The sequence below is a fragment of the Vombatus ursinus genome, unplaced genomic scaffold (assembly GCF_900497805.2).
Source record: "Vombatus ursinus unplaced genomic scaffold, bare-nosed wombat genome assembly UNPS02014893.1, whole genome shotgun sequence".
Taxonomy (NCBI): domain Eukaryota; kingdom Metazoa; phylum Chordata; class Mammalia; order Diprotodontia; family Vombatidae; genus Vombatus; species Vombatus ursinus.
Genome location: NW_020954671.1, coordinates 3,621,260 through 3,636,602, shown reverse-complemented (window position 1 = coordinate 3,636,602; position 15,343 = coordinate 3,621,260). Strand labels below are relative to the sequence as shown.

Here is a 15,343-nt window from a genome sequence, read left to right as displayed (position 1 = left end):
GTTTCTTTTACTATTATTTATTTATTCATTCATTCATTCATTCACTCATTCATTCATTTATTTATTTATTTTTAGTTTTCAACATTCACTTCTACAAGATTTTGAGTTCCGAATTTTCTCCCTATCTCTCCCCTCCCCCACACCAAGACAAAGTGCGTTCTGAATACCCCTTCCCCTAATCTGCCCTCCCCTCTATAAACACCCCTCCTCTTCTCTTATCCCCTTCCCCTTCTGTTTTCCTATAGGGCAGGCTAGATTTCTACATCCCATTGCCTGTATATCTTATTTCCCAGTTGCATGTAAGAACTATTTTTAACATATGTTTTTAAAACTTTGAGTTCCAAATTCTTTCCCTTCCCCCCTATCCACCCACCCTCATTGAGAAGGCAAACAAATCTATACAGGTTATACATGTGTAGTCATGAAAAACACTTCCATAATAGTCACGTTGTGAAAAACCAACTATATTTCCCCTCATCTTATTCCAACCCCCATTTACTCTATTCTCTCCTTTGACCCTGTCCCTACTAAGAAGTGTTTGCTTCTGAATATCCCCTCCCCCAATCTGCCCTCCCTTCTATCATACCCCTCTCTTATCCCCTTCCCCTCTATTTTCCTGTAGGGTAAGATAGATTTCCATACGCAATTGAGTGTGTATATTATTCCCTCCTTAAGCCCAATCCTATAAGATTCACTCATTCCCTCTCACCTTCCCCCACTTCCCCTCCACTGTAAAAGACTTTTCTTGTCTGTTTTATGTGAGATACTTTACCCCATTCTAACTCTCCCTTTCTCCTTCTCTCAGTATAATCCTCTCTCACCCCTTAATTTTATTTTTTAGATATCCCTTCATTTTCAACTCACCCTGTGCCCTCTGTCTATATATATATTTTCTTTCCCTCAAACTACTCTAATACTGAGAAGGGTCTGGTGAGTTACAAATATCATCTTTCCATGTAGGAATATAAACAGTTCAACTTTAACAAGTTCCTTATGATTTCTCTTTCCCGTTTACCTTTTCATGCTTCTCTTGAGTCTTGTATTTGAAAGTCAATTTTTCTATTCAGCTCTGGTCTTTTCATCGAGAATCCTTGAAAGTCCTCTATTTCATTGAATGCCCATTTTTCCCCTGAAGTGTTACACTCAGTTTTGCTGGGTATGTGATTCTTGGTTTTAATCCTAGTTCCTTTGATCTCTGGAATATCATATTCCAAGCCCTCCAATCGCTTAATGTAGAAGGTGCTAAATCTTGTGTTATCCTGATTGTGTTTCCACAATACTTGAATTGTTTCTTTCTGGTTGCTTGCAATATTTTCTCCTTGACCTGTGAACTCTGGAATTTGGCTACAATATTCCTAGGAGTTTTCCTTTGGGGATCTCTTTCAGGAGATGATTGGTGGATTCTTTCAATTTCTATTTTACCCTTTGGTTCTAGAATGTCAGAGCAGTTTTCCTTGATAATTTCTTGAAAAATGATGTCTAGGCTCTTTTTTTGATCATGGTTTTCAGGTAGTCCAATAATTTTTAAATTATCTCTCCTGGATCTATTTTCCAGGTCAGTTGTTTTTCCAATGAGGTATTTCACATTGTCTTCTATTTTTTCATACTTTTGGTTTTGTTTTATAATTTCTTGATTTCTTACAAAGTCATTAGCTTCCATTTGATCCAATCTAAATTTTAAGGAATTATTTTCTTCAGTGAGCTTTTGGACTTCCTTTTCCATTTGGCCAATTCTGCTTTTTAAGGCATTCTTCTCCTCATCAGCTTTTTGGACCTCTTCTGACATTTGGTTTAGTTTATTTTTTAAGGTGTTATTTTCTTCAGCATTTTTTGGGGTGTCCTTTAGCAAGCTGTTGACTTGTTTTTCATGGTTTTCTTGCATCATTCTCATTTCTCTTCCTAGTTTTTCCTCTACTTCTCTTATTTGCTTCTCAAAATCCTTTTTGAGCTCTTCCATGGCCTGGAACTGATTCATATTTTTCTTGGAGGCTCTGGATGTAGGAGCTCTGACTTTATTGTCTTCTTCTGATTGTGTTTTTTGATCTTCTTTGTCACCAATGTAAGATTCTATGGTCTGAGGTTGGTTTTTTTTTTTGTTTCTTTTTTTTTTTGTGCTATTTGCTCATGATCTCAGCCAATTACTTGACTTTAAACTCTTTGTTAAGGTAGGGGTCTGCTTTCAGTGTGGAGGACATACTGTCCCAAGCTTCAGGAGTTTTGTGCAGCTGTTTGCAAAGATACTTTTAGAGACCTGTAAATTTTCAGTTCTTCCAAGGTGCTATGATCAAGGGCGAGGTGTTTACTCTTTTCCTGGCCTGTGCTCTGGTCTATGAGTGACCACAAGCACTCTTCTCTGCCTTGGAACTGTGAGGAGGATTCCCTTTCCACTGCTGCTACAAGATCCAATATGCCAGTGTTCCTCCTCACCCCAGGACCACCACCCAGAACTGTGCCCCAGATCCAAGCACAGGCAAAGCAAGAGTCAAAATGTGGTGCCTCAGCACCAGCAAAGATATCCCTGCAATCCCCCTCTGATCAGCTGCTTGATCCCCCCACTGTCTGTGGACCAAGAGCTCCAGAAGCAGCCACCTCCCCAGGGCTGTGCTAGGACTGGGGCTGGACCATGCTCATCTCTCACCCAGGTCCAACAGACCTTTCCTACTGACCTCCTAAGTTTTCTTTGGCATTTGTGGTTTGAGAAGTCTGGTAACTGCCGCAGATGCCAATGATTCAGTCCCCTTGGGCCTGCTCCAGGTTCATTGGGGCCATGTCTTTGCCTGCATGGCCCACGCTGAATTGCACTCCTCTTCTAGCCTGGCACAACAGACCTTTACCGTCAATCATCCAGGTTGTCTTGGGCTGGAAATTTGTTTCACTCTGTCTTTTTGTGGGTTCTGCTGCTCTTCTAGAATTTCTTTAGAGCCATTTTTTACAGGTCTTTGGAGGGGTTTGGGCAAGTGACTGCTTTTATGCCACCATCTTGGCTCCTCCTCCCTGGCTCCAGTTTCTTAACCACTGTTTGCTGCCCTTTCCTCATCTGCAAAAAGAGGATAATAATAGTACTTTTCTCCCAGATCAAATGAGATTACATTTGTAAACTGCTTTGCAAACCTTAAAGTACTAAATAAATACTAGCTCTCATCATTATTATTAAAGATCAGAAGGAGGACCTAACTTCAAGGTGAGCCTTCGATCTACTATCCCTTACTGCCTCCATGTACACTATAATCATTGAAATTGTATTTCTTTTTCCCTTTGGATTTCACTGAACTCATCTATAAGTTTAGGGGACTGGACTAGATGAGTCCAATGGTCATTTCAACATTAAAACTATAATTATTCTATTTTAAGGGTGGCTGGACTTAGAGTATAAAATCTCAGAATGTAGTCACCACATTTAGGTGATGATTTATGATGCTGTATGTTGCACCTAGAACACCCACATGCAGAGTAATGTTTAAGAAATGATTCGTGTTTATGATGCCATCCTTGGAAGAAAGGTGGTAACGTGAGAGAGGTTTTATTAAATAATAAAGTGGGTGCTATGTATTGAGGTCAGAAGGTTGGCTAGGTAAGGGTGATCCTTGTATGGAGACATTTACTGCATTAAGAAAGTAAAAATAAGGTTTATCCACCAGATCGAAATATTTCTCTAAAACATAGTACCAAGCAATATAACAAAATTGTTGACTCCTGGGAAATGACGTTGGCAGACAAACCAATAATGTCTGAAGCCAGAGTTGTCCCTAAGGAAAACTGAAATAGGCATGATGAAATTACATGGCAATAAAACATTCTCTTCACAAACCTGTGACTTACTGCTCCACAAATATACACAATGAGATGAGGGGACACATATAGGAAACTTGGAGAGGCTCATATTTAGGGAACATATATGGCAAAAGCTAACACCTGGTGAGGGACACACAGAAGAAATGCACTAAGTAGAGCACATCTCTGGAGAGACAACTCAACTAATCTAATTAATTAGATTAGAGTAATCTAATTAATGACATCTGGTGATATCATCAATCAGTCAGTCAATAAACATTTATTAAGTACCTGTATGCCAGGTATTGTGCTAAGCCTGGGGGACACACAAAAAAGGCAAAAGACAGTCCCTGGCCTCAAGGTGGAGAGATAACAAGCAAACAAATATAGCTTGTACAAACAAGCTGTATTTGGGATAAATAAGAAATAATTATAAGAGGCAAGGCATTAGCATTAAGAGAGGTTGGAAAAGGCCTCTTATAGAAGACGGGATTTTAGTTGGAACTTAAAGGAAGCCAGGGAAGCCAGTGACACTGAATCAAACAGTACCTGGTGAGGAGTAAGGTATAAGAAGACCTTTCCAGGTAGGAAAAGGCTAAGTTAGGAAGGGCTTTGAATGCCAGAGGGTTTTATATTTGATCTGAGAAGTGATTGAGTAGAAGAGCGACATGGTCATATTAACACTATAGGAAAATCACTTTTGTGGATGAATGGAGGATGGACTGGAGTGGGGAGAGACTTGAGGCAGACAGACCCACCAGCAGGCTATTGCAACAGTCCAGGTGTAAGGTGGTGAGGGCCTACACCAGAGTGGTGGCAGTGTCAGAAGACAGAATGAGGAGTATTTGAGAGACATTGCAAAGGTAAAATAGACAGGCCTCCATTGCTCTCCAAGAAGCACCTTATCTTTGCTAGACACTAAATTGATAGAAATATAATTGCCATTGGACACTGCTCCACTGAACATGTGGCTGTCTAGTCAAGCACCCCCAACGTTTTGCTGGAAATGTCTTCCCTTGATGCTACTCCCTTTGTCACATAGGGATTGCCATATTCTTCCTGTTTTGGCCCTCTGGGCACATGGCTGGGAAAGTCTCTCTGTTCCAACTTCTAGCTTCAGTTGAAGTATTTGGCTACAGGGCTATCTCTTATGAGAAGAGTAAGTTCCTCTTTTTTTTTCCATTTCAAAGCCTCAGGGGTTTTTATAGCTCATTTAGAAAAGCAATAGTCAGGGCAACTAGGTGACGTAGTAGATAGAGCACCATCCCTGAAGTCAGGAGGACCTGAGTGCTAATCTGGTCAGACCAAACACTTGATACTTACTAGCTATGTGACCCTGGGCAAGTCACGTAACCCCAATTGCCTAAAAAAAAAAAGAAAAGAAAAGAAAAGAAAAGAAAAGCATTAGTCCTTGTCTCAACCACGGAAGCAGCAAAACCCTCCACTGGAACAGCTTTCTTATTTTTCCTCCCTTAAAGAATGAACTCTTATTTTTTCTAGAGTCTTGACTTCATGCCTGTCACCCCCAGTAAGAGCTTCTTTGCCCTCAGATGCTACATTCTTTAGAACAAAGAGCAAAGACATACCTAGCTAAATATCTAGGGCCCTTAAGATTCAATTCCATTTTTGGAACTGAGGTTTGTGGTCCACAGACTTGGTTCTCTCTATTAGAGACATCACCCTACTTTATGATGAGCATTATCTCTGGCTCCCAATCTTCATCTCTGAAGGCAAATGTATACCTAGTCATTATCCATGTAACAGCTACTCTCTCAACAAAACTTCCAGAGCTTCTGGGGTTGAATGCTTTCAATTCTGAAACCTTTTTCACTCTCCCATTTAGATTCCAGAACAGTGATAGGAGAGGAGTGACTTAACCCAGGGGATGTGATCATTGTCTCTTTTTCCTGCCTTTCAAATGTATATGCAGCAGCAAGACCTCTCTGACTTTGAGCTCACCCAGGGTAGTAATGGATAACAACCCTGATTTGGGATCCAGAAGTAGTTAACAAATAGTACCATAGTCCTTTGGCCCAGCCTGAATCAGCAACTTTCATGGCTGTGACCAAAGAGGGCATCAAATAGGCCCTTGAGTTAAGGAATTCTAAGAGGATGTTTAATGCCCTCTTTAAAACTTAAAAGAACCTTTCTACATCATCCCAAAAGGAAATATTTCCCATGAGAACACCCTCCTACAAGGTACATTCCAAAGAACACCTTTACACTCAAGCTGTGATCAGAGCTTCAAAAGTATTTTTTTACATGAGGGTAGGAACTCGGGAGATCTGCCTGCCAAGTGAAAGGATGCAGGAAATTCACTGGGCCACAGACAGGGAGGGCAGCTGGTTCTACCCACCTCCAGAACCAGTTGCTTTATGGATGTCTTCAAACGCTTCTCAGAGAGAAGCCAATTGTGCCACTATATGAGCCAAATAGAGGGAAGTGGGTTGTTTTTTGTTTTGTTTTGTTTTTTCAGTTGGGACTTGAAACAATACCTCCAAACCCTCCACCCCCAATGAGAATGGACTGAGTCTAGGTGTAGTGGCTTTTAGGAACCAATTAACAGGATTTGGGAGAAAGAGATTCTGGCCCAATATGTGATAGACAAGAGTAAACAGGATATCTGTTATGGAGTTGGCGGAACTGGGGAGGTGTGAGTTAACCTCTTCCTCTCCACCTCCCCCACACTCCCATACCACCTGTTGCAAGCAAAGAAGTTTTGGTGCAGACCTGGAGCAGTTAGGGTTAACATACCCCCAGGTGTGGTGAGCAGGGACCCAGTTCAGGGCCCTTCGCACAAGAGGAGTATAAAAGTAGTTTTTGAGACTTTGGCAGATTGTTCCTGAGACCCCAGGGAACATCCTTATTAACTGCCTAAAAAAAAAAAGTCCTTGCAAGAGGGTTATATTTGTCTTCATCCTTTGGACTGCCCTGAGGATTGCTTCTACTTGAGGGTAACTAGAATATGATTTTAGTGAAAAGGACTATTTGCTTAAACCATCTGTCTCTGAATGTTCCATTATACTTACCAGACACAGGATAGTACCATCCTGGAGGCCATAGGATGCCCAAATCCAAGAGGTTAGGTAAAAGGCTGAAGGAGTTTGTAGCCACAGTACAAAACTGGGGGGAGTCAGTATGGAATTTGAAACAACGCAATATGGAATGGAGTGATAGACATTGGCCAAATAATGGTTTGTCTCTGTACCTTCTCCAGCCCTGACAGTGTTCTTTTATGGTGGTATGCACTGGTCTGCTTTCTCTCTCTTTGTTTGATTACGTAGGTGTTTCCTTGGTCCCAGCCAGAACCCATAGAAGAACAGGGAGAAAATATCTTGGAGGTAGTCTGCTTTTCAGAATCACTCAAGTCATAAGAAAAGGGATGCTGCCTAATCTGCCTAAGCATAAGACCAACCCTATGTGTGGTTATTAAATATGGGATTGCTGTTTAGGACAAAGCATGTGCATGCATAGATTTATGACAGAATCACTGTGATAAGCAGGGCAAAGCACACACTAGATAACATACTCCAAGGCAAGGCCTATAAGCAGTCACTAATTTACCCACTGGAGGTTGAACTAGTTCCACATTAATATAAATTGAGACATTTATTAAGCAGCTGCTTTGAATACATCACTATTCTAGGTACTGGAAGAGATGCAAAGAGTAGATAAGGCATTCTTCATGGAATTTATGGTATATTAGGGGGATCTGACACATACACAGATAATTATAATAAATGATGAGTCCATTAGAGAGGTTCAAAACTATATTTTATGTGACAGTTACAGGAAAAAACAATATCACTAACACCTAGGGGCCTAAGGAAAGGTTTCTTAGAGGAAGTAACATTCAATTTGGGCTCTAAATATGCAACAAAAAAAAAATGTAAGGAGAAAGGACATTCTAGGCACAGAGAATGATAGAAACAAAAGGACAAAAGTGAGAAAGCAAAATTTGTGTTCAGGGAACAGAAAATAGTTCCTTTTTGCAGGACCATAGAGTAAAAATACTAAACTTTTCTGAGAGGTTTTTGGCTCTCTCTTGGGAGGTGCTAGGCACGTGTGTGTTCAGTCATGTCTGATTCTATGAACTCGTAGACTGTACTGTCCATAGAGTTTTCTTGGCAAAGATAGTGGAGTGGTTTGCCATTTTCTTCTTAAGTCAAAAAGAAATTAAGTGACTTGTCCAGGCTCATACAAGCAGTAACGGCAGATTCGAACTTAGGTCTTCCTGACTCCAGGCTCAGCCTTCTATCCACTGAGCCACCTAGCTGCCTCACACCTAGCAATTCACATAAGACATTGCTATGTGAACACACATAGCAATTAGCAAAGAAATCCATTTATCCAAGTTGATAGCAAAACAGAAATCAGAGAAATTATACATAGGAAAGTCTATACCAGACAAGGCAAAGTGAAGGAACTCTCCCATTTGGAGTAAGGTAACTCAGCTCAACTGAGAGTATCCTGGATCAGGAGTGGGGAGCTGAATTCAGTCAAAGGGCCACACTTGAGGACTTAGAGGGCCACATGTGGCTTCAAGGCCACAGGTTCCCCACCCCTGTCCTAGATCTTATCCAAGGGGAAGTTCCCTGATGTCTCTAGTGTGACTAGCTAGGTATAGGGACATGATAGAGACTGCCAGCTCCTTTCATGTTGGCTTCTTCCCAGAATCTTTTCCTTCAGCACCTCCCAAATGAGAGCCCACCTGAAGTGGGGTTAGCCTCTTCCATCTTCTCCCTCAAAGCTGGAAGCCAGACGTTCCCAAAACACCTGCAGAGCCCAAAGAAATGGAAGACTGCAATTCTTTTCTCTCTCACTCTCACTGTCTACCCCTGCCCCTCATGCGGGCATGGGAGAGTGATCTCTACCAGTAAGGTAAGAGTCCCATATCAATGGACTTTGGGACTCAGGTTATACACATTAACTCTTTATGAGCTGCATAACTACCCTATGAGGGATGTGGTATCATTATACCCATTTTGCAAATGAAGAGAGACAGAGACCAGAGATCACTAAGTGATTTTTCCCGAGATCACAAAGCTATTAGTATGTGGGATAGTATTTGAACCTAGTGCTTTCTGACTCCACATTTAGCTCTCTATCCACTCTGATATTCAATTAGATATTCTAATAGAGGGCCATTGAATAAATTTATCACTGTTTTTACAGCATTCAAGGAATCATTTATTTATGATTTTGGCATGTGCAGAGAGATATTTTTTAATTTAATTTATATATTTTTAGTTTTCAGCATTCACTTCCACAAGATTTTGAGTTTTAAATTTTCTCCCCCTCCCACTTCTTCCCCTCCTCTCCCCTACCTTTCCACCCCCAATGGGATATAGGGAGAAATATGTTATGGAAGAGAATGCTAACAGCGTTTTTGCTCTATCAAATCAAATGTATTTTCAATAATCAATAAACAATAAGGACACCAGGTTCTTGTATTGTTTAAACCTTTCAGACAATTGTGAGATATATATATATATATATATATATATATATATATATATATATATATATACATATGTGGGCTCTTATAGATTATGATGTGTGAAAGGTTGCATGTTCCCTTCACATACCTTCGTTAAGGAGGCCTTCAATGATTTATGTAAGGTCATTCTCATAAATATTTTTGTAAAGATGAAAAATTAGGTGGTTATTAATATTGTCTCCATCACTTTTTTGATAAAAAGGCATAAATTTTTCTAAGTATGTGATATCCTTCCCACTTTTGGATATCTTGAGAATAGATCATTACGCACCCTTAAAACTGAACTGTCCCCAGCCCACACTTCCTTTGTGTATGTATCCTTGGTCTAGTCCAGCTGTTCATTCCATTTTGTTTTCTTTAGGGACATTTCTATTTACTGCCTCATGTAACACAGAAGTGTCAAATCTGAGGCCCAAGAACCCACATGGCCCACAACACTACATAGTGCAGACTGAACCAGATTAAAAATAATTAGGAAATATTTAACAAAATAAATGAACATACAATAAAACAGAAATAATATTATATTTTAAAACTAAGTCAATGATCCCCAGAGATCCTCATGGATGAATTAACAGTCCCTGTTTCTAGTTGATTTTGATAACACTGATGTAACATATATTAGTCACTGTGATTTTACTTTCCACATTTGAAGGCTTTACTATCATTGATGGAGAAAAGAGATTGTTACAGGAATCTTGACAAACATTTGCATTTTTAGTCTATTTTTTGTCCTCCTTTTTTAACAAGGTGTTTAATGGCAGCTAAATAGTCTAACAGATACAGTGCTGGGTGTGGAGTCAGGAAGACTCCTCTTCCTGAGTTCAAATCTGGCCTCAGACACTTACTAGCTGGGTGACTCTGGGCAAGTCACTTAAACCTATTTGCCTTGCTTTCCTCATCTGTAAAATGAGATGGAGAAGGAAATAGCAAACCACTCCAGTATCTTTGCCAAGAAAATCCCAAATGAGGTCATGAAGAGTTGGACATGAGTGAAACAAATGAACATCAACAAAAATATCATTATTTGAGGTAATCACTGTAGGTACCTGCCTTTGGCTTAGAAGAGGACATTTGCTCATCGTTGCACATGGTCACATAGCTCCCAAGAAGAAGTTCTAACATTTGTAGCTACTAGACTAACCTATCTCTCTGTAAGCAAAATAAGAGTAGGTACTTGTCTTGATTGTCTAAGTACTTTACATAGTCCCTTGCATGGAGTAGGAGCTTAATAAATGTTTGTTGAGTTGAATGGCCCCAGTGTGTCAGACACTAAAGATCATGAAGTGGTCATTTCAGTCACTCTCAGTATCAGACAGACGACAACGTACTCAATGTGCTCAACACCTCGTAAATCACTAACATATACACACACACACACACACACACACACATACACACACGCTACTGACTTCATGAAATTGAAATCATGTTAATTGGTATTATTTAGCACTTATATGGTACTTTATTATCCTAGGGCATTTTACCAAAAGTAATTAGTAATTCTTCTCACTACCCAGAAGAGTAAGGTCAGTATTATTAGCCTCATTATTCTCAAAAGCACACATGAACAAAGTGAAAGGTCACACACAGCACGTCATCGGCAAAGCCAAGATTAAAACTCAGTTTCTGACTCTCTGCCCTGTGGTTATAAGTGCTGTTTCATAGAATCATAGGATTTTAGGATTGGAAAAGGACCTTAAAGACTTCTTACATATTTGTAATCTAAATGAGTTGGATGGCGTTTCCCCCCAAATTAACTGTGCTTGCTGCTTTAATTAAGCAAGATGATTGCAGCATCTGTGGTAAATGTGTTGGCAGGGTGTTTATGTAAAAGAAATGTCTGGACTGGAGTTAAGAGAGCTCAATTCTTGTCCCAAAATCGCTACAGTGAGAGTAGATTATCTGCTCTGTGTCTTGGTTTCCCAATCTGTCAAATGGGAATAATAACGACTACCTTTCTTACCTCACAAAGATGCTCTGCAGGGGCAGCGAGGTGGTATAGTGGGTAGAGTGCTGGGTCTGGAGTCAGCAAGACCTCAGTTCAAATCTGGCCTCACACAGGTACTGGCTGTGTCACTTTGGGCAAGTCACTTAACCCATTTGCCTCAGTTTCCTCATCTATAAAATGCCATCTATAAAATAAAGCACCTACCTTCTAAGGTTGTTGTGCAAATCAAATGAGATAATTATAATGTGCTTAGCACAGTGCCTGGCACATAGTAAGTAAGTGCTATATAAATGTTAGTTATTATTAAATCAGGTAATTCATTTGAAAGCACTTTGAGTTCTCAGCAGAAAAGCGTTAAGGGGAATCTACCATATATTACCTCAATCTATGCTTCCATGGATGAGGGAACCCCCTCCACCTATGCAGTACTCATCTGTAATCTAGGAGATGCATTTTAGAAGGATTGTCTGGGGCTCAAAGAGATTATAAGACTTGTCCATGTTCACACAGCTAAATATTTATAAGCAACTACTATGTGCCAGGCCCTGTACTAGGCACTGGGGATACAAGAACAAAGAATGAAACCATCCCTGGTCATCAAGAGCTTATAGTTTAATGGAGGAGCTATCTACTATAATTAAAGAGACATTATTACAAATAAGTATAGTTTAGAAATATTAATGTTATTCAGTATTCCTGTGCTTATACTGGCTTCCCCCCACACCCCAGATCTATGATTTGATTGGTGGTAGAACCTCTTGGCAAAGAAACTCCCTCTTCCAATGCAAAGCAGAAACTCCATTATAATTTATAATCTTAGAGAATTGCCTGGGGCACTAAGTTAAATGACTTGCTCAGGTTCATGCTCCTATGTATTGAAGACAGAACTTGAATTCAGATTTTCCATAATCCTAGACCAGACTCCTAGACCATGCACTATGTAACTTTGCTTCTCTTGCTCATATGGTATCAAAGAATTTTTTTTTCAAAATCCAGCCCCTTAGAGTAGTTGAGCAAAATTGAAAACCTAAATTAAATTTAAAAAATCAACTTACGAATCTTCCTTTTCATCTTTCTTTTTGGTCATTATCATAATTAAAAAACACCAGTGGGAAGTCTGACAATGGTGATATCTTTGTTAATAATTACATTTACATAGCCATTTAAAATCTACTAAGTATTTTCTTCAAAACAACCTGCAGTCAGGAAGATCTGAGTTCAAATCCAACCACAAACACTAGCTGTTTAACCTTTGGCAAGTCACTTCTGCAACACTTTTGGTAATATTTTTGTGAATGAGGCACTCTCCTCAACTGGGTATAATAATAGCACAAACCTCTCAAGGTTCTTATGAGGATCAAATGAGATAATATTTGTAAAACACTTTGCAAACTTTAAAGCATTATATAAATGCTATTATTACGATCATTATTATTCTAATTGCAAATAGTATTATTATGCCCATTTCAAAGATGAGGAAACTGAAGCTTAGAGATATTAACTGACTTAGCAAAAATCACACAACTAATAAACATCAATGAGAGCAAAGACTCAAACCCAGATCTCCTGGCTCCAAGTAAATTGACCTTCCTGCTACTTCAAATTGCCTTCCATAAGCCAAGCATTATGATATCTATGCATATATTCCAGAAGTTAATGTCCATCAGAAAATATCACAACAAATTCTCACTTATTGTAATACCACAATACTTCAAAAAGAGTTATAATTTCACGAATGTGACCTCTTCTGCCACTAACACAGATCCTGATTCCTCCAAGTCTCAGTAGCCAGTCTTCATGAGTTACTCTGGCCAAAAACATTCATCCATCATCCTTCCTTTGTTAAGCTTAGCTAGATTGGTCCTTGAATTAAAATTCATCACTACCAGAGCTTGAAATCAGCTGGCATAGCCTTCCAGAACCCAAATATCTCAATGGAGGCATTGAGGCAAAACTTAATGGAAGACTGATCGCAAGAACAACACATGTATCCCAGAGCTGGGGGGCAGAGGTGATCCTTTATCCACAAGGGGCCCCTGCCCTGGACTCAGATGGGCCAGGTTCAGTCCTAGAGGTGCCTGATTCAGGTTTTTCTCAACTCTCTGGCTCACTGCCTCTAACCCAGAGTTTAGAGAAACTCTCTTAAACAAAATTTAGATATTGCTCATGTCTAGTATCTTCCCTAAAAAGGATCAGTAGGTCCCATAAGTTCAGAATAAAATAAATAAATAAATAAAGAGAACAAGAAAGGTGTTCAACGTAGAAAGTAGATAACAGGTATAGGACAGCTATTTCATCTACTACAAAAGAAATGCTTAAAACACAAAAGCTTCCATTGACAAATACATGAAACATGGAACAGTAATCTATCACTCCTGGTTTCCCAGGACTTACTTTTTTTAAATTTATTATTTATATGGTCATCTCCTGATTCGTCTGTAGCAGCACGCTGAGGAATGGTACCGGCGGGCACCATGTAGTCAGATGGTGTTATCTGGGATATGCTTGAAAACAGCAGTTCTGTTCTTACAAAATGAAAACCAAGACCCAGAACTTTTGTCGAAATGAATACAACCTGACTGGATTATGCTACTTTGTTCCTGCCCATTAGCAAACAGCCAGTTTGCTACTATCAAAGAAGAGAAAGGTCAGTGCTACTTGTATATGAAGGTGATATAGAATGAGCAGCTTTCCCTAGGCACCTGTGGGAATGCATCCAACTGAATAAGAATTATTAAAAAGTTCTGTAGCAAATAGATGAAAATCTTATTTATTGGCCTCGCTTTCTTCGGCACAAATGTAAACATCGGTTCACCAAGATCATCTAGTACCTGATTCAAATGTGTAAACTTACTTTAAAGAGATAGAGGAAACTTGTTCCCTTGATCAAAAAGGTGGAAAGTTGTGGAGAAAAAAAAGATGAAAGCAAAAAGCATTAAAAGCTGTTCAGCTAGATAATGCAATAGAAAAGGAATTATTGGAGAAGCTCTAGATACCTATGGTGACATTTACAACTTCCCTATTGACTTGGACAAAGTTTTGGAAACTCAGGAGGTCAAAAGCACACCTCAGATACTGAAGAGAAAGATGAGGAGGAGGATGAAGAAGAAGATGATGACTTGAACAAAAGGGAATTTGTGGCAGATGACGAGGTAGAAGAGAGAGGATATGGATAAATTAGAAGCTACCAGTGAAGAAAATCAGGAGGAAAAATCATCCAGTGAAGAAGAAAAAGTTACTACTGCCAAATACAAAGGCAAAGCCCCATTGAAAGGCCCCGTGAAGAGAAAGCAAGCCTCTGTGGAGATAGAACAAGAGCAGGAGACAGAAACAGTGACCAGACACCAGACTGCCTGATTGTCTTCAGGCATTTTGTAAACAGACAGAAATAAGAATGAGTATTCTCATTTTTCTATCTTTTCAAAGATCTTTGCTCTCTCATTTTGTGTTTAAAGGCTTTGTTTTTAAACACACTAGTTGTCATCCCAATATTCATACTCTTCTTCTGTGGGATGGAGAAAACCTTTTATTTTTGATCAGGATTTTCAGGAGAGGCAGATGTATTAAACTAACAGTTGGGCTCGCAGGTTGGGGTTCGGCTTGTGGATAGAAACATTCCGGCAGCGTTAGAATGGCATATGATCATTTCCCACTTAATTTCACTCTTGTTGTTTAGTCGGGTCTGCTTCTTCTTGATTCATTTGGGGTTTTCTTGGCAAAGATACTGGAGTAGTTTGCCATTTCCTTCTCCAGCTCATTTTACAAATGAGGAAACTGAGGCGAACAGGGTTAAGTGACTTGCCCAGGGTCACACAGCTAGTAGAAGTCTGAAGCCACATTTGAACTGGTCTTCCTAACTACAAGCCTGACATTCTATCCACTGTGCCACCTAGCTGCCCTTGATTTCACTCGTTTTTGCTTTTACCCTTCTTGGTCCCTACTTCTACGGAGTTAAGAGGAAAAAAGGAAACAGGCCACCCTACTTCCAGTCCCCTTCTGCTCCTGAAACTACCCTTGTCATTCAGACTTTAGAGAAGACACAGGAAGTCTTTTCTTCAGGTTAATGGATGACAAAGGAAACATTTTATCTTCGAAGTAAGAAAAAAATATGTATCTATATT

At 39.6% G+C, this 15,343-nt stretch overlaps 1 pseudogene; it reads left to right on the top strand.

The window, feature by feature from the left end:
• The first annotated feature begins 13,696 nt into the window (after window positions 1-13,696).
• LOC114028591 lies at window positions 13,697-14,579 on the top strand (annotated as a pseudogene).
• The last annotated feature ends 764 nt before the right edge of the window (window positions 14,580-15,343 follow it).